General features: G+C 43.1%; 1 protein-coding gene across 1 annotated transcript in view; it reads left to right on the forward strand.

Moving 5' to 3' along the window:
• The window catches only part of EXT1 (exostosin glycosyltransferase 1), a 177227-nt gene that overhangs the window by 107146 nt on the left and 46086 nt on the right, over nucleotides 1-23995 (forward strand). The window lies entirely within an intron of this gene.

The following is a 23995-nucleotide window of genomic DNA, read 5'->3' on the forward strand; positions in this document are numbered from 1 at the left end:
AAGTGTGTCCTTTGCCAATGTGGCTTTCCTCAGCAAGTTCACACAGTATCCCAGAGGCACCAGCCACAAACTGCCCCAGGAGCAGGGGCACCAGACAGAGCACACAATGCCTCCTGCAGTGACAGGCCATGTCATTGGTTTCCATCAGTTCTCAAAGCTTTTTTTGAGATGGATTTTTGCTTACAATTAAGCTTGACTTTACAAATGGGGGACATTTCACTGCTTCCCTTTGGTCATACTGTTTACTTGCTGAGAGCAGTGTGGCTGTCAGGTTTAATTCTGCACCTACATGAACTTGTTTAGATTTGTCTGCCTCCTGGTGGCTAATGCCAAGTGTCTGAAGGCACTGTTTTCTGTTTAACTGTATGGGAGAAGGTGTATTTTTAATAAAAGGTTTAAAAGAGCTTGGCATTACTGGGCCTACAAATCATCGGAACATTTCAGGAGCCTTAATTGTGTTCCAGCACAACTGAGTTTTCAACTCATTATTGGCACATTCGTTAGCATCTGTATTTTTTGTGTTAGCAGTGACCTTTTACTGACTGTAGTCTTTAGCAGGTGAAATGCTCCATCTAGTCTTTGGGGTACAGTTTGAGCTCCTCCTGTGGGATCCCCTGGACAGGAAACCCACAACCCTGCTGCCTCAGGTGGGTGGACCTGCAGTGCTGATGTTTCTTCCAGGTAATTTTCAGAGAAATAAGTCTCAGACTTTTTGGGTTGACCTAGCATGAAGTGGGCTGGATCACAGGCACCTTCTGCACTTCTAGTTCTCTTTCCTTGCCATGCAGATTTTGTCCTGGCACCCTACCTAAGGACCACTGGCATTAGACTTGAAAGGCAGTAGCGTGAGCATACATTACTGTAGCTCCTGGTGTGGTTGATGATTCTACTTGTGTTACAGAAATTTCCAGTCCAAGAATAGCCAAGTAGGAAAACAGCTTTCGAGTCCTGGGGCTTTCAATTGCAGAACAGTTTATTGGAAGTGCTGCATTTCTCTGGAAATTCATCAGATGTTGCAAACAGCAGTCAAGTTGCATCATAGCCCAGTAAGGTCTGGGCAGGCTCCTCCACCCATTATAATGACAGGGAAAAGAGAGGTGGTTCAGGTACTGTATGTGGACACTGAAGGTGTAGAGAGACAGGAGTCCAGACTTACTGTACACACACACGAATAAAAATAACTCTAGAAGAGCTGAGGCAGCAGCCTCAGCTTGTCTGATGCCTTTGTTTGGGGGACAAAAGGCATATTTTTCATTTCCATTAAGCTTAATATGATTGAACTAACAAGAATTGAAATGCCCCCCTCATCGCTGCTGAGAGATGCTTCCATCTGTGGCTGCTGTCATCATGTTGGAGTGTTGAGGACCACTTGCAGCATGTCCTTCATTGCACCATTTGAGTGTGAGCTTGAGGGTGTGCTCTGCCACACCTGACAGAGGAGGTGTGAGAATTTGATAATAGTTGTACCATGCATGCAATATTTCAGCTGTTTTTTTAGTTTGCCTCCGTCCAACTCAGAGCACAGCAGGAGCAAGTGGGAAAAAACCGACTGATGATGAGCTGCAGGCAGGCTGGGCTGGGGAAGAAGCACCCTACCAGTCTCCTTGGGGAAAAAAACAAATGAGATTGTAGACATTGAACAGTTTTGGAAACTTCAGCCTTGGGGTTTTTTTATGGGGGAGTGGGGAAACTCAGGCCTTGAAGCTCCAGTGAGGGTAGAGCAGGACCTTCTCGTGGGCAAACCTTGAGCACCATCTTCAGATGAGGAGCTGGTAGAGAGAGGGACTTCAGGGTATGGGTCTAAGTATTTGTGGTGTCATTTCATGGCAGAGTAGTAGTATTACCTTCTGCTGCTGTATCTAGAAAACCAGTCTTTCTGCAGTCTTCTTTTCCAATAGGGGACTTTTGTCTTAAATACAGAACTTGATAAAAATAATGATTCATCTGCTGTTCTCATGCCAGAAAGCAGTTGTTCAGTGAATAGTTTAATGTCTGAACCTTTAAAATAGAAGGAATGACTTAGACATTTTATAGGTTTTTTCTAACTTTAGCCTGAGAGATGGTGAGCAGGAGATTCAACTTGAAGAGAAAAACACATGTGCACCAAGGGAATTGTGGGTTTGGGGTTTCTTTCCAAGCTCTGCTTGGCTTTTGTGGGCTCCAGCCCCATGCTCCCCTGGCCATGCTTCCTGCTGCAGGAGGACTGCAGGGCTCAGGGAGAGTGAAGGTTGTGGTGTCCTTGAGAAAAATCCAGCTTTCCAAAGGTTTGGAATAAAGATTTTGCAACTGAGCTGCAGAGTTTTTGAGGGGAATTCTTTGGGGATGGAAACAAACAGCTCATCATAGCATTTCACAGGATTTAGCAAAAGGCAGTGCTTCAGCAAGGGACTGTGTGGGTATTTGGAGCTTTTTTAGTAATGGCATGGGAGATTTTTTCCTTTTGTCTCATGGTGAGTAGAGTGTATACAACTGACTTCTGAATGGAATAGATTCCATTTAGAAACTGGAACTGATGTTAAACTGTGATTTGACCCACTGATGAATTAATAAAACACTGAAGCACTACAAATTTTAAGTAACTCCCAGTCCCACAGGAAATTCAGAGCAGACCCAGGACCAGAGCCTATATCTGTCGCTGTGGGAGCAGACTTCCCCAGAGACTGATTAGGGTGTGAAATCCCTGGCAGTTCCTCCTCACCATCTATCTGGGAGAAGCTGCAAGTGAAGTGAGCCTTCCTGCAGGGAGTCTGAATATTTTGGCTAATCACCTTTTTTCCCACGGTCTGTTTTTTCCCCCTATTTCAATTTTTTTTAATTGCTTGAATTTCCAATGAGCTAAAAATATGCAGGGTGCACGTGCCTAAATGCTTCCATAGGTCTCAGCCTACCTTCTCTGGAAATAATGGAGCAAATTCCAAAATGTGGTGCCAAGAGGATCATTTGCAAGGGAATGAATTTGCAGTCAGCTGTAGCATTGCCATGGTAAACAGGCATGCTTGTAGGGGTTTAAAATCCTCAAAGGGTCTTGCAGAGCTCTGGAGATACAGAGTAAAAATGAGTTTAAAATTGCAAGCTCACTGCCACGTTGGGGGAAGGCTGCTGCAGCAAGACATTGTTTAAGGGCTCTGTTTTCAGCATGCTTCTGAAAATGTGCTCTTGGAAACAGGGATTTGTGCCTAAATGGGAATCCAGACATACAAACCACTTCATTTATTCATGTAAATGTCTGTATAAAAATGCAAATGTAGTACCTATGGCTATTGCCTCCATATTGGGCTACAGTATAGCATATAAAAGGCATACTGATGAGTTTTCAGTGAATTTTCTGAAAATACTTGAACAGTTATGGGCTCTGATGTATAAAGTTACCTTTTAAAGTAATTTAAAGAATTAGATATTCGGTTTTGCATCCCAATGGCTCAGCTTCCCCACAACTTTGAAAATACTTCTGATTTAAAAGAAATCTGAATCTAGAAATCAGCTTTATTTCTAATTTTGCTGATGGTTAACTTCACTCTGGGGTATATTTCTTAGATAGTTCCAACCTCAGCTTATGTATTTATTTACTTCATTTAGGGTTTTGTAATTTTTTTGAAAAGCATGCTTTGATCTTCAGGCAGATGCAGTACAGCTGAATCCAAAACACAGTAATTGAAAAGAATGGCTGAGGACTGAAACTGCCTGTACCTGGCAAAAAAGCAGTTGATAGTAACACTGGGCTTGCTGAAGAGTCCACTTAAAATTGGTGATTAATTTCAATTTTTAAACTGTCCCTCATTTGTTATGATGTCTTGCCATGTTGCAAGTATTATTTGGTAGTCTCCTGTTAAGAATTGCAAATAAGAATGTTTTGGCTGACACTTCAATAAAATAGCAGCTGATTTGGAAAGATGTGAGTAATGTTGGTGATTTGTGCATAACCTGTGCCAGCACTAATGCTCTGCTGCCAGTTGTATGAGGAAGAGTTAAAATACCATGCTGCCTGTGCTGCCATTCTCCCAGCACTGCTTTTGACAAGAACAAGGAGCTTTATCTGTGGGTAAGGCCAGACACTGTCTGAGCTGTCTTCCCAGGAGAGCAAGAAACAAAAAATGAGAAGAAATGAAAAAAGAGCAAACTCTGGCATGTGAAGATGCACATGGGGACAGACACACACCTCCCCTCCCCTCAACTCATCCTGGGGAAAGCAGCATTCCTTATCTGCAGCTTCTTGTGGGGAAAGGATACACAGTAATGTGCATGCAGGCACGGGATGTTCTTTTATCAGTCACATCTGGACACGTTCAGCTCACTTCCCAGGATGTGGGGATGATCTAGAGGGGGTTATGGTTTCCATGCTGGGAGTCTGTTTTGCAATAAAGAAAAAAATAATCAAGTTTGGGCACTCCTGATGCTACATATTTCAAAGTGCACCTGCCCCACAAGGTTCATTTCCACAGTGTTGGCTCTTTCTAATCTTCAAACTGAGACCCTGAGCTCTGGTGGATCAAACATAATACGGTTATATTTAAATGTATGAATATGCAATGCCCACTCTCACTCTCTTTTCTCTTTGCTTGTTTTCCTGGTTTTCCCTGCCTGCCTTTCCTGGTGCTTTCTCCCTCCCCACCTATTACAAATAAAACCAGCCTGGCTGAAATGGATGGGCTTTGTTGCTGCAGGCTCAGATTTCTGGAGCCTTGTCAGACAACACAGGGAGCAATGCACTGGGATTGCCTTTATGCAGCCTGAGAAACTCCTGTTGATCAAATTTGCCATGTCCTGGTTGAAGAAGCTTTCCTGGAGCAGGAGTGATCAGCTGTCTCCAGACAGCCTTGTCACAGGGTGCCTGTTGCCTCCCTTGACTCTCTGCTCAGCCAAGCCAAACTGCCTGGAGATGCCTAATGAGGGACAAGCCAGGATGCTTTGTGCTCTAATTAATAAAAAATTAACCTCTGGTCACTGGCTGTTTCCAGCACTCCCAGCAGCACTTGTTTGCAGGGAGGCAGCTATTATTTTCTGTCTCATTCTTTTAGACAGGCACAAATAGAGACAAGGAAATTGCCCTTTGCCAGGAGCTTTTCCAGAGTTTTTTTAGACAGCATCATACATCCATGTATGAAGGATTTTAAGTAATTCTGGGATTGGGTGTTCAAGTAATGAACTGTATTTAACTTTTGAGCTGCCTGGATCCCATTGCAGCCCTTCAGCAGCAGCATTTAGGAGTTTCTGCTCTGTTTTACTAAACACCATCAACTGCTTCCAGTCTTTAAATAGTTAAAGATTACCTTAATCTCTAATATTGTTTTGGAGATGGATTTCTTCTCCCTACTTTTGCTCTTTCTTAGTCATCATAGTGAGCTTTCAAGGAGGAAATTGTCCAGAAGATGTATTTTTTGTTTTTCTCAGGTCAGGGGGAAAGGAAGAGAAATATGTTATGACTTGCTGGCTTTGAGGGAACAGACTTTCTAGCCCTGTGTGTTCTCACCAGCGTAAGTGAATTCCTTGTTGCCCAGGAGCAGGGAGAGTTCTGGGTTCCACCAGTTGTTTCCTGCCCCGCCGCTGACTTGCTAGGACCTTGGAGGAGGTACTAAACCTGCCAGCTTTATTTTCTCTGACCATAAATCAGCCATTATTTCTGTAACAGAAAAGGAATTTTTGTTTTAAATTAATGGCAGAGGTTTGGGGTCTGACTTCTCAGCTCCATGCAACATTGGAGACTGTAGAGTAGTTAAATTGGTTGGGCTCAATCTTTGTATGTCTCCTGCTCCATAGTTATGAGTGCTATAGTTATGAAGGCTGGTGGAGTGTTAATTCTTCCTACAATGACTTTCTGGCATTTTCAGGCATGTGCAGGATGCAGAGAACTTTCTTTTTTTATATGTTATGCAGAGGAAGATGATATTAATGCAGGGTAGACTATACTCTTGAGGGGATCACGTATGCAAGCAGTTTTTGAGATGTGAGCAGGACTGTGGTAGTCAGTGTTTGGCACCAAACCTCATCTTGGTATGATTTTGAATCATTTTCATAGTGCATAATTGCAAGCCTGGAGGAGGATTACAACACTGCCCCACAGGTGCTGTGCTTTTACTAATTTGTTTCAAATGTGCTCAACAGATGAGCAACTTTGAGATAATACCACTTCCTGAATTTCCTTTCATTTTGGCCACTGATAAGGGTTTTATTTGATGAACAGTTAAATGAATAAACCTGAGGTGTCAGCCTTGATTTTTGTGGCATGCTGCCTCTTCAAGGCAAGAAAAGGAAGGGTAGAAGAGAGTTCAAATTTATCATCTTGAGAAGTCAGATTACCATGTAAAGAAACAGATGTTATCATCCTTTGCACAGAATAGCCCTGCCAGATTTCTGCAAGACAATGCATTAAATACCTGATAGTGGCACAACAATGTAGTAGATCTTAAATACCTTCTACCTGTGTCAGTGGCTGAGGTGTAGAAGTCCTCAGGAAAGCGCTGTTGCAGGTTCAGAGGCAGCCTATCTGAAAGGTGATGTGTAGTGACAGGGTCCCAGGCTGGAAAAGTTGCCCCAGTGCTTGTATTCCAACACATCGTGTTTCCAGCCCTGGGCCACCATCACTGGGCACAATAGGTTTCATCTTGTCCCTTAGGAATACCCTGCTTTATGTTTCCATTGTGTTGAAGTGTTGCTGTCCACCAACTAATAGTGGAGGTCAGTGTTGGTTCCTTACTGAAGATGAAGGGAGACAATCATGCAGGCTGGAAAGAGCAGGATGCTGTTTGCAAGTAGGAAAGTCTGTGGGAATCATCAGCTTTTATTGTGGGTCAGGAGGGGGCTCTTCTTGTTCTTTGTTTCTTTGAAAGAAGAAAAAAATACCACCTTTTGTAGAATATTCCTCACGGTAAATAAATTTTGGCCAAGGAAGAACATTTGGGAAATAATTTTTATAGAGCTAAGGGGTGCTATCTGATGAGAATGCTTTGCTGTATTCTTCAGCTAAATAAATAAATAAATAAATAAATAAATAAATATACATAAGCATATGCCTAGAAAGAAATACGCCAGCTTGGTCTTTTTGTTTGTTACTGTTGGCTTTGGCACTGAAACAATGTTTCTTAAAATAACACAGGAGACTATCTTTATTGCATCAAGAAATCTGAGGAAACGAATAAAGCCATCTCACTGAACCAAATTGTTGGTGATCTAGCACACCACTTTTTTTACACTTTTTGAAAGAATTTCTAGTGTAAAAGTGTGACAGTTGAAAATGAAGCAGCACCTTGTTTGGTAGGCCTCTGCAAATCTAATAGTAATCTCCAAAAATTTACCTATTTCTAGTCTAAATGTTTAATGAGTAACTGCCTAAAAGTGGCAGAAATTAATCAAAATGAGAATGCTTTTAAGCCAGATCTTTTAGCTTCTTTTCAATAATAGATAATTATTGACATTTCTAGGAAGCATATGGAGTCCCAGAATAGCAGCAGTACAATAAGTCCTTCAGTCTTTCTTTCAACTTGAGCTTGGGGCTCTTCCTCTCGAAAGAAGCAAAATCTTGAGTGTCGATGGCAACAGCGATGCTCCCTGCAATTGAAAATTAGCTGTTTCCACCATTTAGTCATATCTGGTTTGAGCACATTCAGTGTTTGAGGTCTGTGCTGAGAATTGCTAGTGAGGGAAACAATAACTGATGTTATAATTTTGGTGGTGCAGAAATATTAGCTCTCTGGCAACTGGACTAAACATACCAGACTCATTTCTCATAGGACACCAGAAAAGGTTCGGTGCAGAATGTAGCTCAGACAAATTGTTGGTATTTCAGAGCACAGACCAGGAAGGATTAATTTTTCCAATAACTCTCTTCATGCGGTCAGAAATTTTGAGTGGCAGCAACCCATTTGGCAAATGACATCGCTAATGTCGTCTGCAAATCTAACTTCTCTCCTAAACTAGAGAGTGTATTTTTTTTGTTGATGAATGCTGCTGTAGGTATAAAATTCTCCTGTATCCAAAATGAGAATTTAACCCTCATTTCAGATGTGTGTGCTGAAGGAGAAAGGAAGAGAGTTGTTATTGCCTTAAGTCCTTCAGGGCTGTTGGTTTATCAGGCTTGGCAGGATTTGGTTCTAGTTCAAAGTGCAAATTCTTGAAAGAGTGGAGATGGCTGCTGAGCCTTACTGAAATTGTTTTATTTTTCAGTCTTTTGTGTTAAGAGAAAGCTGTGGTTCATGTAACTTCGGAACTCTTTTTTCTTCAATCTCAGGAATTTCTTGCATGTGTGTCCCCAGTGTATAGCATGCACACATTTCTAATGTAGAAGTGCAAACTCAGATATATGAAATGTATTTGTGCTGTGTTGAGACCTACATAAAAACAGTAAAGATGTTTGGTTCTTGCTAATATACAAGCATATATACATGCATGAAAAGGTTTTGAGTCTGAGGTGTATTTAAGTGTGTAGTTCAGTCTGTGAACCTCTCATTTAAGTTCTATTCCAAATTAATTTTGATATTGTTTTTAATCTCAAAGACATCAACACATTTCTTTAAAAACTGTAGATCAGTCCCTTTGTGGATTTCCCAGCCCTGTCAGGTTCAAGAGTAGTAAAGCCTATTTCAGAAAGTGCTTTTTGCAGTACTTCTAAATGTGAGTGCAGCTTCTGCAGTTGTTCTTCATAAAAAGCACTTTTTGACAATTTCAGAAAATGTAAATTTAATCTTGATAAGTGCTTTCCCTGAATGCAACCTTTCCTCTGTAGTGAGAGAGTGTATATTACATCAGCATAAATGCATTCAAATAGCTCTATACACAGGCAAGTGACCTCTCATTCAAAAGATGTTCTAGGATCATTTCGAAGACCCTATTATCCAGCAGAAAGTTTAGTGTAGATTAGGGAAAATGTAATACAGTTTTAGGTTTTCTGTGTTTTTCCCCCTGTGTAACAAAGAGAATCAGGACTTAGCCTAGAAATAATTTTCCACACTGTCTTCTGAGCTGATCACTGTCATTATTTTAGGTTTAGAAAGTGCTATTCATTAAGTTTTTCTGCCCTGTAATACAGACAGAGTTAGTAGGTAATGCAGAGCTTTCTATTGTAAAAAAATTGCATAGGTAAAATGGAAAGACTGGAGTCTTTTATTTTTTACACATTGTTGGGTTTTTTTCCATTTGCAAATGAAATTTTAAGTTTTTCAACAGCATTTTTGAAAACTTTCACATCCTACCTTGTCAGAACAGTCCTGGGGAGTAATATAGCAAAATTGTTTGAAAACAAACAGTAATTTTTCAGGGATCTTGTTGTGTACAAGTAGTATAAGTATGAATGAATTACCTGGCTTGTAAATCCTGAGACATTAGTGAGGTGTTAGGGCTTGAAAACCATTCCAGATTTATATTTTCTCCAGGTATTCAGCATCCCATCAATATTCTGGTTTCCACAGGTACAGTTGAAAGGGAAGCCTTCTCAGAGCCGCGTGCTGCTTTAATGAGGGTATGGTGTGTCAGTCACAGCGGAGCCGTTCCCCTCTGGACAAAGCTCTGCTGGGTTTGAAGGTGCTTGCACAGCCTTGCTTCCTTGTCAACACCAAGCAGAGCCCAGGAGCAGGATCCAGGCACCACAAGCAGACAAGGCATCTGCCCAGGCCTGGCATGTGTAGTTCAGGATGCAGTGGTTGTCTGCCCTTATGGAGCAAGTGGCAGCTGGAGGCTGGGGAGAAGACCCTGAGAAGTCTCAAAAGGTAGCAGACATCTGCATTTGGGCATAGCTTAAGCTGCTCAAGAGAGCAGGAGAGGGATTAGTACCAGTTAAAGCTTATTAGAAATTTTTGGGCAAATTTCAATGAGAACTTGATGACATCTTTGTGGTGTGTGGATGTTGCGTGTGGGTTACAGTAGTAGGAAACCTGATGCTGGATTTTCTCATCAGCATGCATCTTCCGCCTTGATTTTCCCATCGTTGCGGTTTAACCCCAGGCAGCAGCCAAGCCCCAGGCAGTCACTTGCTCACTCCCCCACCAGTAGGACTGGGGACTGAATTGAAAGAGTAAAAGCTAGAAAATTTGTGGGTTGAGATAAACACAGTTTAATGGGGAAAGAAAAAACCACACATGCAAACAAAGGAAAACAAGGAGTTAATTCACTGCTGCTCATGGATTGGCAGGTGTTCAGCCATTTATGAGAGAGCAGGGCCCCATAATGCATGATGGTGACTTGGCAAGACAAATGCCATCACTCCAAATGTCTCCCTTCTTCCCCCAACTTTATATCCTGAGCATCATGTTATGTAGTCTGGAATATGCCTTCAATCAGTTTGTGTCACCTGTCCTGGCTGTGTCTCCTCCCAATCTCCCAGGCGCCCCCAACTTCCCTGCCAGGATGGCAGTACAAAAAGCAGAAAAGGCCTTTGTTCTGCATAAGCCCTAGACAGCAATAACAGAAGCATCTCTATGTTATCAACTTTTGTGTTCAGCACAAATCCAAAACACAGCCCCACACCAGCCACTGTGAAGAAAATTACTTCTACCCCAGCCAAAACCAGCACACCTCTATGTTAGTTGAAAGGGCTTTCTCAGGTGGATTGTGCTAGTCCAGAGCAGGGTTCTTGGACTGGTTTATGGCCCCTAAATCTCTTACTTGCATATTATTAGTCCAGTTGTTTACATTCCTGTCCAGGCCTTGATAAATATTTTGCCCCTCTGTTTTCAAGTTTTCTTAATGAGTGTTTAGCCTGTTCAGGCAGTGCCTATGCCTCAGTGGAAGGCGCCCTTGGCTTCTAAACTTGTGACTCTCAAATAAGCTCAATTTCAAAGTTTGTGGAAATCAAGCTTTTTAATCTGATGATTGAACGGGAATGTGAATCTAAGAACTTGGCAGCAGAGAGAAAAACGAGAGGATTCATCTTCTTTGGCTTAACACTTTGGAGGTTTCAGCATTTGCCCATTGCCTTGAATTCTGCTATGATTCATGCATGGGGATGTACAGAGGAGTTCCTGGGTAAAGCATGTGTGGGCATATAGATGTGCTCTGGTGAATACCGTGGTTGATGGTGATTTGGTTGAATTGCAGGTTTCTATAGACAAGAACAAGCGGGTGAACTATAGCAAACGTGAGCGTGATTAGAATTTCCAGCAAGAAGCCCTTTGGTCAGCAGGAAAGAGGAAAAGCAAAGCAGTTTGACACACGAGAACAAGAACATTTCCTATTGCCTAGACTGGTCCTTGAGACTTTGAAATGCCCTCTTTGTCGAGGAAGCATGCAAATGTTCTCATTATTTTCTATAATTTGCATTATTAAACAAAAGTTATTACCCAGGCTCAAGCTTTCTCAGAGCACTGAGTCAAAGATATTGTTTTGCTTGCTGACACTGCATGCTCAAATGAACCTAATGGTGTTCTGTGCAGAAGTATTTTATCTTTAAGGACCCTTAATTGCTTTAACATGCCGTGCTGTAAACAGACTGAATCACGGATGAACAACAGTCCTTTCCAGCTCTGTTGTTAGGTAGGGTTAAAGGCTCTGGCTCAAATTAAGAGTTAATCCTTATTCTTAAATAAGGGGAACTAAGTCCTTGAAAGAAAAAGTTTAAAAAACCACCTTCAGTAGTTTCTAATCCAAATTTTTAGCCCTGGGTGCTTCCAGAGTAATCTCGTCTCTGATTCTGGAATCCTATTTCTGGCTCGTTTTTTCTGTCATCTGTGTTTGTCTCTCTCCCTGTTGATCATGGACCGACATTGCTTCTTTGAGGCTTGCCAGTTTTTTTTCCTTTTTCTGAAGGTCCACCCCTTTGCAGACACTCTGTCTTTCTTTGATAGTCTAGAGGTGCCCTGATGGAGTGAGGCTCTCCTCTCCTCCAGCAGTGCTGCAGAACATGCTTTTCCTGAAGGATCTGGGAAAATGGATGGATGCTCACCATGGAGAAATAATGCCCTCGGTCGTGGCGGGAGCCCTAGGCTGCTGAGGGCAAGGAGTGAGGGATAATGGGGATCTGTGAGACTGATTCCCAAAACTGGCACCAGTGCCTCAGATTTTAAAACCAAATCCTGTGAAATGAGTGAAGAGTTTTCCATTGTGTTTTTCCTACCCAGGCTGATGGTGGTCAGAGTGACGTGGGCTCAGGGTGAAATGCAGCGCTGGCAGCGGCTGCCTGGCTGTGGGGAGCCCTGCCGCAGAGAGCGCAGCACTGCTGCCCTGCTGCTCCTCTTTATTCCCCATAAGGAAGAGACTAAATGAGTTGTTGATGTCTGAGAAAGGCAAAGGGCAGGGGAAAAAGCAATAAAGTGCTTGTCTGGCACGCAGGCTGGAGCAGCAGGGAGGGAAGCCATGGGAGATGGAGGGCTGGCACCAATTCCAGCCTTCTGTCCTGCACCAAGCTGTGTTGAAGAGCGTGTTTGGCTGCAAAAGTACAGATACTTCTCTATCCTGGAGGTCAGTTTGCTTATTCATTTCTCATCACTGGCTTTCCATTTACACCAGGAAGCAGTTTAACTCTTTGAAGGACTTGGTTGGTGTGAGGGGTTGCTCTGGTGCCCATGTGGCCATATCACATCTGCTTATCTTACCCCATGCTTTTGTCTCTAAGGTTTTTGAGTGCTGGTGAGGATGTTTCCCATGATCCAGCTCTCCTGCATGTATACACACAGATAGTGGGAGGTCTCTATCTGAGTTTTGATTCCAGCTGTGGGATGACTACAGGATGGTTGGAGTGCTGTAATAACTAAAAGGCAATTTCTTTAATCCAGATTGGCCTCTGCTCTGCTTGAAAAACTACTTGTTTGCTCTTAGCCCCTCAAATACTCTTCTGTAAACAGCACTGAAGAGTGGATGCTCCTAATCTGCCCCAGCATCAATCCAGCATGTCCTAGCTTACCAGAACCATTTCCACGTGGCAGATCTACTTGATTAAATGGGTGTGAGGTTGGCTCCCCAGTAGTAACCCTTGTGCCAAATGGGATAGCTGCTGGTGCTGTGGTCACAGAATCAGGTGACTCCACAGGTGGCCTCTGTGGAGTAAAAGGGCATTTCCCCTGGTTGAGACAAAGCCTGGCTGCACAAACTTGATGTCCTTCACTTAGCTCCTCAGCCAGAGGGAGTGCTGGATGCTGCAGCAAGGATGCTGCAGCTTCCCAGGCTTGCTTGGCAAAGGGCAGCAGGGGATGCTGGTGGCTCTCTGGGAACAAGGGCATTGCCTGGACACCGGTCACTGTGGAAGACCAGGATGGCATCATATTTTATGCAGATTAATCCTTGAGTCCACATGAGTATTTAAATAAGTTGAATTGGGAGAGATGATTGTGATTAGGCTGCTTCATCTTCTTAACTTGGAATACTTTCTCCTTAAGGGTGTTCAAACAATGGAGTTGAGCCTTCAGATTCATAGCTGCCACTTTATTATCCTATTAGTCAATTATGGCTGCTGAGGAGCAGGACTAAGTGACAGTATGGCAGATTACAGCAATTTATTTGCAGTTCTCTTAGTCTGGTACCACATATCATCAGGCTGTTTAAATTTAATGATAGGGTTTTTGCATGTGTTTTAGTGCAGCTAAAGTTGTAATCAAAATGTGTAGGAAAACCCCCACTGACCTGCATAAATACTCCCATCTTCAGCACTGCTTTCATGCCCTGTTGTAATCCTTGTTAGCAGAGCTGACTCACTAATTAGGAGAAGCAACCTGCCTTAGAAATAATAGATTTTTTTCTCGTTTTTACCACTTTACAAATCTTTGAGGAACAGAAGTTGGTGGTGACCTTCGTTTGGCTCTGCTTTTGAGATGTTCTCTCACCCCCACCTGATTGAAATTAAAATCTAGAAACAGGTACATTTTAGTTTGTTTACCATAAGCCCAGCATGGTATATTCCTTGTGGGGGAAAACAGTCACCCACTGGACCTCAGCCATCAGGCACTGGTGATGTTGTTCTTGAAGAGGTGTCTGCAGTCAAACAGTGCAGCCTCTAGCATGGTCCCAGCTCCCATCACGTTTGATCTTCAGAGATCACTGTGTTATAAAATCGAATGAGGCCAGATTTGGAGAAGAAAAAGGCTCTCGTTCATTAAAACAAACTACAGAGGACGGAGAGTTTGAGATAAGCCCAAACTCCCAACAACAACCCAACAATATCAATGTGTCCCAAAACATGCTGGGTGCTCCCCAAAAAGTAAGTCACTCAGAAGGAGAAGAACACCAAACACAACTGAAACCCCCATTTTATAACCCCTCTCAGGTCCAGGATTGGTGGGTTTTTGGATCTGTGCATTAATGGGTCGGTGTCCAGCGTTCTCATTGGTCTTTATCGATGTTCATTCTGCACCAGTCATTTTCCTGGGGCTTTGAACGATTGGCCACATCCCCTGTCCAATCCTTCCACCCCCTTTGACCATCGCCCCCACCAAACCCTGGATCCCTCCTCCCCAGGACCCACAAGAAATATTCATCAACCCACCTCAAAACAACAATTCTCAACTCAGCCCTAATTTAACACAAATTGAACACCATTTACAGCAACTGTTGCAGAGGAATGGAGAAACTACCAAAATTTTGTCCCTTCATGGGACATGTGGCTGCAGAGGTCTGAAAGCAGGCTTGAGCATCCTCCAAAGCAGTATCCATGGCCTTTCAGTGGAGGTTGGTCGAGCTTACAAGCTGACTGCTGGTGACCATCTGCTTCCTTGAGAGACTCAGCCTGAGAACTGGGATGCATTGCTGCTGCTGCCCTGATGTATAGCCATTCAGTGGAGCATCCAAAAGCTTTCTGGCCAGAATTCATGAACACCTAGCTTCTGAAAAATTTAAGAGATTTTTTTTCAAGAATTTGGTGTCTTAACTGGGATATTCAGTCATTTCGTCCTGCGCTGAAATAAAGGTGTAATCATCAAACCTGTGAGCATACTCAGCCAACACGCTCAGAGCCCATGTGGGGGAGATGGATGAGGTTGCAACTGCTGTTTGCTTTGATGCAAAGCAGCAACCTAAATGAAATAGGGATATGTGGAATGAAATTTAGGGACAGTGTTTTGTGACATGTGGGGAGCTCCTACAAATAGCTAGTAAGCACTGAGTGCATAAAGCATGTTGCTTATATAGAGGGGAACGGGTGGCCAGGAGACAAATAGCTCTGGGAAAAATACATGAAGAATGTGTTTCTGTTTAATGCCCTGAAACAGAGTAGAGGATCATGAGAAGGCCTGGATGGAGCTTGTAGCCACAAGTGGACAACCTTTCTCCTCTTTTGCCCTCAAGAGGAGCTGGCAGGCTTCAATTTTGGCTTTTTCCCCTGCAGCTCAGCTTTTTGGTTGAGTTGGGGCAGGGATTTTTACTTGCCTTTCCATTCACCTGCATTGATTCAGTTACTGTGCATGAGCTGCATGGATCCTGCTGCAGCCCTTCAGCAGCAGCACTTTGGGTTTTCTGCTGCTTTACCAAACCACCATCAAAGCCCCCCAAAGGGTGATCCTCAACAACCCTCTCCCACCTGCCTCTGCCCTGCACTGGAGCTTTCCCAGGGGGAAACCAGCCAAGACCCTGTGACTCCCGTTCACAGGAGCCCCATTCACCTCGGTCTGCAGTCCTGCAGCCATTGGCACAGGAACTGCAAGGGCGCTGCCTTCCCTGGGATTTCTGTGTGGCTGGGATAGTCCTGCCTTTGCTTTGGAGGGACCAATCTTCTCTGATTGGTGTTCAGCAGCTGCTAATTAGTGAGTTATGTTATGTAAAGCTGAGCTGGGCTTCCAGAAATATACCAGTCGTGTATGAGTTAGGGAATGGTTTACAGACAACGAGTGTTATTTTGTGCAAGGGCAGGGACAATTAAATGGATTTTCTTTGAGCTGTTAACCAGGAGGCATAATACCATTTATTACATCCATATTGGGAATATGTCACATAAAAACATAATTGATGGAAGTATTATCTTGCTTAATTGGGAAATCGAAAAAGCCACTTCCCGTTTATTTACAGTTTATTAGTAACAGTATCTCCTGTTTGGTCTGGGATGGTTTGTACATAAGTCACAGGCTTTGTGCATTAGATTTAGTATATAATTCTCTTAAAAGACTCCTCAGTCCTTTAAGGGAGAAAACTGAGAAAACTGGCTCCTCATTTTAGAAATGACAACTTCTGTTGAACGTGCTGTTGAGGCCTCACAGTATTTTACAAAGGCGTGGTACTACCAGCAGCTAGGATAACTGACAGATTCAGAGGAAAAAAAACAAAAATACTGTTTTCTATTTTATTTAATAGGCAAATTCCCTAAATCTTTTGTTGCCTCTCTTCATGAGGAGTTTCACCTTGACTCTGCTTGACAGTGCCGTGCATAGTCAGGATAATTATTTTCCCAGTAGTGTTTGGCAGTGTCTCTCTGGTGATTTTGAGGATGTTCTTCCACTAACAAGAAACTTACTTTTAAAGGGAAAATATGATTATGAAATAATGAAAATATGTGAAGAGTCTGAGGCAGAGATAAAATTCAAATGAAGAAGAACAGGAAATGAAAGAAGAATTGGCCCCATTTGGATTTTAAGCTCTTGCTTTGCTTTTCAACTTCATTTTTAAATCAAGATGCTACCAGAAATCCAGACTTTTTCAGCCACCTAAAATACTAAACCCAAAAATAACAAGTATTTGATTTTGCATCCAAAAAATTTAACTGTTTTACGAAAAATACTGATTTCAGTGAATAGGCGGTGCCTGCTGAGAAGAAATTAATTAGGGAAGGATTTGAGTTTTTGTCATAATCAGCTTTAATGAAGATGTTATTTTCAGCCTAAAGCACTTTTTCTTTCAGCTGTGGAATTCATTTTAGTGAATGTAAGACACATTTCCTTATCATCCCAGGGATGTTTATCTTGCAACCACATCCAGAGCACAGCAGGAGAAGGTGGGTAGACTTGCCATGAGTGGGCAGCAAGGGTGGGACAATAATGTTCCTGTGCTTGGAGTGCTCTGGTGTTCTCCTGCTGGGCACAGAAATGCATCCACTGTCCCAAGGTGTTCACCCAAAGTGAACCTGGGCCCCTGGTTGGTTTTGGGTCCTTGTTCTGAGAGGTGTTGCCATGAGGGCAGGGGAGTGAGGTTGAAAACCAGTTGGTTTTATTCTCTCACTGTGAAAACAGATTTTAAAGAAATTTCCAAGCAGAAGCTCACTGTCTGAAACATATGGACATTTTTCAAGCAGAGTAATTTATTAACCTCTATTCAAGTACGCAGAAGGCTACTGAGATACTGTTTTCAAGTTTGATACAAAATGAGAGAAAATTGTATTTCTGAAAGAAAAATTACTCCTTTGGAGTCTCTGCTCCCCACTGCACATTTTTGCCCTCCCAAGCTGAGTGGTTCAGGTATCACCAAAACAGAAATGATGAGAAGGAAAGCGGTTTAAGCAGCGAGCCAAAACTTGTCCACATGAAACCAGGAGAACATTCCTGAGCTGCAGCCCATCACATCAAACTGGTCAAAACCTTTTGACTGACTTACGGCCCAGGACATGTCATTACACCTCTCTTGTGTTTGGTCTCTACTCCCTGCATGGCAAGAACCAAATCCTGCTCTGTCTCTGTGATATTTTGGATGAGCATTGGTAGTTCAGCTGTTTTACTGGGGGACGTTGCTGTACAGTGCAGGTTGTTGGCCAAGGGGGTGCCAAACCAAGTAGATATTCATCCAGTGCCTAACAGGGCTTAGCCTATGAGCACAGCTCCCATTTACACAACTCTTCCTCTCTCTTGCTTTCTGTTTTCTAGTCACCACCTTGAAATACAGGCTTATTTTCTGCCAGTGTTTTAAAATCCATAGCGTTATGAGTGGTTATGAATGGACAGTGAGTTAAAGCACAGAAAGTTCAAAAGTGGAGTTCATCAGCACGGTAGAGTGAAGTCCAGGTCTCTGAACACACAGACAACCATGCCAAATAACCTTTCAAAAATTGGCTGATTTAGAAACTAGCTTGGGCCAGGATTTTCTCTGGTCCATCAGACATTCATTACTTCTGCTCTTGAGTTGCATGATGTCCTTATCTTTATCGGGAAAATGGCTCAAATCATTGGGAACTGCTTGAAATGATTGGTGACGTGACAGAGCCTCTTATTTACTCCTAGAATAACCATAAACATTGCGTGAATGCTGTGACATGCCCTGTGCCTGCTGCTGGTTATTGCCTGGAGCCTGGAGCCTGGAGCCAGACACTTAGCTGTGCACTTGTGAGGCAGCTCCCTGAGATCACACTGGGACTGGTCTTGCAGAGAGAGCTGCTGGCGTGCAGCAGTGACTGCATCTTCCGTGTCAATCTGCGAGCTCTGGAGCCTAAATAATTAGCAGCATTCAGTCTGAAATTGGACAAGATGAAAAGTTTTAACCAGATGATGTCAGAAATGTATTATTTAGAACTCTTTACTATAAGAGATGACATTAAATTGTTATTCAAAATGTTTCCTTATGAGAGGGGAGGGCAGTGTGGAAGCTCCATACAGGTCTTCGTGTGCCATGTCCTTCTCCAGTGCTGCCCAGGCCAAAGGGGTACAGGAGATACATGGAGTGCCTCTCACCCAGGTGGACATTTGTCCAAAAGTCCTCCCTAGACCAGATCAAGGAGACAATTTTCACTGCTGTCTGGCCCGTGTAATTCCCTAGTGAGGCAAAATGGCCATGGTGGGGGACACAAGACTCCTGCTCATGCAGAGCTGTCCCATACCACTGCTCATGGCTGTCAGGTACCAAAAGACTAGTTCAGGGGTGCCTGCCTGAAATGGGGCATGTGATCTGCCTTCCCTGACGCCCTTGGTGTCCCATTTACTTGTCTGCCAAAGACCAAATAAATAAAAAGTTTCCTTTACTTGCAGTGGATCATGTCAGCATGAATTAAATTGCTACTTCGGTTCATTTCTCAGCATTGTGATTGTTCACACCCTTTCTCCCTCACCTCTTTTTGTGGTAAATTGCCGAAATTATGGGTTTGAGGCAGATATGGTGCTGAGGTGAGTGACAGCAACACGTCAAGAGGCAGCTTGGAGTGTGCTGCAAATGCTCATGATGAGCTCTTCCTTTCCCTGGGGATCTAGAGTGATCCAAGCCCTTTCTAGTGCTCTCAGTGGCCATATACCAGAACTGAACCCTCCAGGCCAGATTTGCAGGACTGCATAGGGCACTGTTCACATATTTATTTCAAAAGGAAGTTAAATACACATCTATAGCTTTAAACCTTGCTCACGTTCTCCCACTAGGGAGATGTAGTTGGAAACATTGGCTTTGCCAAGTATTGCAAGTGGTTTTCAGGATTAGGCCTTTAAATCTCATTGTGCCAATCAAGCAGACAAATACAAAATGATGTTCTCTCATCCAGTTGTGTAGAAATGAGTCCCTCATACCTGGATTTGCATTGTGTTGGGAGGCATCACATCTCAGTAGTTATCATGGGAGCTTGTCATCCCCCAGCCTGGATGAAGAGATGCTGTGTGATTCAGCTCTGCTGCCTGCTGCTCAGCACCATGCCGAGGGAGGGAGAAGACCTAGATAACATTTCCATCTCTAGAATTTTCCTTCCTATTGTCATTTCTTCTTAGTTGGTGCCAAGCAGAAAAAGCAGTAATTTGTTCAAGCAGCTGTCTTTTGGCTCTCCAACAGCATGAAATGCCACATCTCCTAAGAACCATCCAGTTGCAAGCAAAATGCAGTTGGCCAGGCACTGAAGAGCCTTGTCTCTGAGGTCAAGGGGGCTATTTTTTCCTCTTTGGTGTGTAGAAATGTGCAGGAGGTGAATCTGAAGAGTTAAAGACGTGTTCTTGGGTGGGTTGGAAGGGTTTAGGATGAGACTTCCCCACCAAGTGAAAGGGTAAACATACATTGGATGATGTAGAAGCTGTTTCTGGTGCAAACATAATTTCTTCCCAAAGGTGCATTCAGGTGATACAAATGCCTGGACATAGGGGAGTCACAAAACATGCCTGTGAAAAAGCAAAACCTCAGAGTTTTGGGCATCAGCCTGAAAACTGAATCCAGAATGTCAAGCTGGAATATAACCTTGCAGTCTGTTCAAAGGCAATTAAAAAACAAAATCAAGTATTTGCTACCAAGAGTCTGCTGCAAGAAAACCTTCTACTAGCTGCACAACAGGAGGAGTGGCTGCTGTCATCATCCCTTTTTCCACTAAAGTCTCTCCACTCTCTGTTGCTTTGTTGTTCCCTTCTCCTCATTCCCTGCTCTCCCCTCTATGCAATGCCATAGGGATGTGAGCATCCATTCTGAGTGCTGGGGTATCCCTGACCCTGCTCTGGACTTGGGTTTGAAAGTATGATGCCTGACTCAATAAAACCAGGTCAAGAGGATCAGTGGTGAGACATTCACTTTGGATAGTTTATTATCCCAACATATGTGAAATTATTATGAAAGTTATCATAAGGCACAAAGGAGCTGTGGCTAACAAAGGGCACCCTGGCTGCTGAAGCATCTGAGCGGAGCATGTCCCTCATCACCCCTGCACTGGTTTTAGCCAAACTTTTGTATTTCCAGGGACAGCTGTATTCCCTCTTATGTCAACATTATCCTGGATCCAGTCCCCTTTACTGTAAAAACTTGCCTCTGAGAAATTGAACAAAGAATTTTTCTGATCTCTTGAATGTAAAATTCCTAAAAATAGACCACGGGAACAGTTTTACTCTTGAAGAGCAAAATCATGCACAAATGTTGTAATGCAGATTTGTATCCTAATTATTTTTTCTTACTAACAGGCATAGTTTTGCTACAGTGTGAATAACAAGTCCATAACACTGAAGGTTTATCCACTTAGAACTTGGTGTTTTCCTTCCTCTCCTTAGGGCTTTACTGAGAGAGCACAGAATCAAACTATTAAATGCATCCCAAAAGTCCCAAAGTCAAACCCCCCATTAATTCTGCACCCTTCCTTACACCAGGAAATACCAGCTGGTTCAGCTGGATGGCCCCAGATTAGTACAATGAGTTAAAAAGATCTAAACTGGGCAAAAGGCAAGAGTCCTTAACTGAAAAAATACAACAGAAGTGCTATAGTTAAAATACTGTGTTTCAGAGCACTCCTTAGATCAGGATCACGTGATTAGATTATTTTAGAGTTGGCTGAAGCACACAGAAACACAGACAGTGTTGTCAAAGGATCTTGTGTTAGTGGTAGGGATGCTGTTCCATGCTGCTCTGCCTAAGCAGCTGTCACTCTCATCTTCTTTCCTAATGAATGGTGCAGTGCATCCATTGTGCCAGCAAGGGCTCCTCAGCTGTGAACAGACCTCAGACCAGTTTGAGTTGAAGGGGGTGAGCTGGATCTTTGTGTGTTTGTGGGTGTGAGCCCATGTATGTCAATTCTCCCTACCTGCAAGTTGGTACCTGTCAATTCTCCCTACCTGCAAGTTGGCACCTCCTAACACCTGCGTGCTGTTAGCTCACTGCTCAGGCAAACAGGGTGGACAACAGGGTATTCTTAAAATCCCACATGGCAAAGCATGCAAAAGCCATTCCAGGACATATACAGAAAGATTTCTGTATGTCTGCATTCTGCCTGTAAGTGTTGTAGAAACATCCAAAGTTTTGGGCTGCATGTTCACTGGGGAAAACGTGGTAAGCCATCGTGCTTCTTCTGTGACTCCTGAAAAACAGAGATGTGAGCTGGCAGGGGCTGTTGATGGACACATTGTGGTGGTGCAGATTAACACACTGTGCTAGCTCTTTGGTGTCAAGTGCTTTTGGAGCCTCAGATCTTTATTTTCCATGGACAGATGTCCAAATGATGGTCTGATGGAGAGCTGGGGTCAGGGCTGGAGCATCATCACCTCCCTGCAGCGGAGGCGTTAGCAATCCTTCTCCTCCACCAGGTGCTGCATTGACCCCCTGGGTCTGAGGATGTTGCAAACAGGACTGTGTTGCTGGGAGCCTGGGCTGGTGCCACTGCCCCAGCCTTGTGCAGCCCTGTGCTGGGATGGCAGCATGGGTCCATCTGGGTGCTTTATCACAGCTGTTTCTTTTTAATCTGTTGATGTATCCAAGGTAGGCTAAAGAAGAAGCTGTGTTTCTTTCCAGAATGCCATCTTGAGAGCCACACAGGACTTCTGCAATGCCTACAGGGAAAGGACAAGAGGAAATGGCCTTAAGCTGAGACTGAGTAGGTTCAGATTAGATATTAGAAAAAAATGTTTAGGGCGGTCAGGCACTACAATACGTTAGTCAAGGAGGTCATGGAGTTACCAACCCTGGAGGTGTTTAAGAGCTATCTGGATTTGGTGCTGGATGATGTGGTTTAGTGTTTTAGGGGTTCCAGTGGTAGTGCTGGGTTGGTGGATGGTTGGATAATCTTGAACATCTCTTCCAGCTGTGAAGGTTTTATGATTCTATGATAGGCCCTGGAGAAAAGGAGGGTATGAAGGCACTAGCTTGGGAAATGTCTTTGCCCTCTCAGCTTGCTGAAAACCTTGTCTAGAGAGACTTGAGCAGTTTTCTAAGAGGAATTGTGTCCTCTCCTCCAGTGGGACATCCCATCTGATGAGCACATCTACCCTTCTGTTTGACATGATGATGTTTAGCTGCTGCTCCATGAAGCTGGTGTAGAAGTCAAGAGTTCCTCAATACCAGAGGTACCTGGAGTGCCAAGGCCCCCATCCAGTTTTCCCTATGAATAAGTAAAAACCTGTTCTCTTTTGACCCCCATATGGGATGTCTGAATTCAGTAAATAAACCATAGGCAGCCCCAGACAATTCAATTATAGACTGTCACTTGGCTTTAAATCACAGATATGTGCCTATAGTCAATGCCCTTTGTGTTGTGACAATTTCAGACTTCTTCCCAGCTTATTTTCCTCTCTGAACAGCTAAAATGAAAATATTGAACGAGTCTTAAATAAGCTAAAGCTTGTCAGGAAGATCTGAGAGTGCATACTGCTGTTTCAGAGGCGAGCCAAAAACTGTGTGCATATAATATGTATTGTCATTTATTAGGCCCTGCTTGAGCAAGAAAAAAAGTGTCATCTGCTTTGTCACAAAAATGTAGAAGAAATTGTGCTCTACTCCTGAAATTGTCTGTATTGGGACAGTAGTATTTTACAGTGGTAGACATTAAGGCAAATGATACTGACTACACTTGATTAGCTTGTTGCAAGCGAGTATTTTAGGTTTCTCAAAGAATCTCCAGCAAAGGTATTGGCAAAAGCAGAGTTAGTATAAAAGTGAAAAAAGTTCCATGAAAAAAGTTTGAGTGACAAAGTTCATTGATAAGGTTCACTGTACTATTCACTAGATAGTTAAGACACACAGAGAAAAATTGTACTAAAATCTAGAATCAACATCTAAAACTAAATCAACCTAAAATTATCTTCATGGAGACAGGGGATGGGAAGAGGGTAACAATAGGAAAGGGTTAGGATAATCCTGTGTTGATTCACAAGGCTTGGAGTGGACCCCCTTGCCAAACTTAGCCCCAGACTGGACCCATGGTTTAGGCCTAAAGGTTAGGCCTAAGCAGCATTTAATTTCATAACACCTAATCAAAAGTCTAATTTAAACATTTAAAAATAGATTCTGTAGAATTTGCTATAAGCACTACAGTAGCTCACTGTTAGGCCTAACTTACTTATTAATTTAACATACCTAAGAATTTAAAATAACAACATTAGTGGTATATTTGCTGTAGCATATTTCCATTCACACACACAGTGCTGAAGGGGAATGTACAAAGCACATACCTGGGAAAAATTCCCCCCAAGTTTAGTGAAGTACTCACATTAAATGCCTTTGTATCTTCTTAACAGGCAAAGTGTTGAGCCTTGAGGAGTGGGGGTGTCAGCCCAGGCTTCATTTTTGGCTTTTGGCTTTTCCAAGTTATAGCAATCTTGAGAGTTCACTAACTCTGAGAGGACTCCCTTCACAGCCTTCGTGGTCCAAGAGAGCTCAAAAGGTCTCACTTAGGGCTGCTGTTTATAGGGTGACAAGAGTAATTGGCTTTAGTCATAGTAATTTTCAAAGTGGCCACAATTTGGGTCAATAACTTTCTTTGAAAGTTTGATAACAAAAATGTTGTTCCACTTGAGGACTT

The sequence above is a fragment of the Molothrus aeneus genome, chromosome 1, assembly GCF_037042795.1.
Source record: "Molothrus aeneus isolate 106 chromosome 1, BPBGC_Maene_1.0, whole genome shotgun sequence".
Taxonomy (NCBI): domain Eukaryota; kingdom Metazoa; phylum Chordata; class Aves; order Passeriformes; family Icteridae; genus Molothrus; species Molothrus aeneus.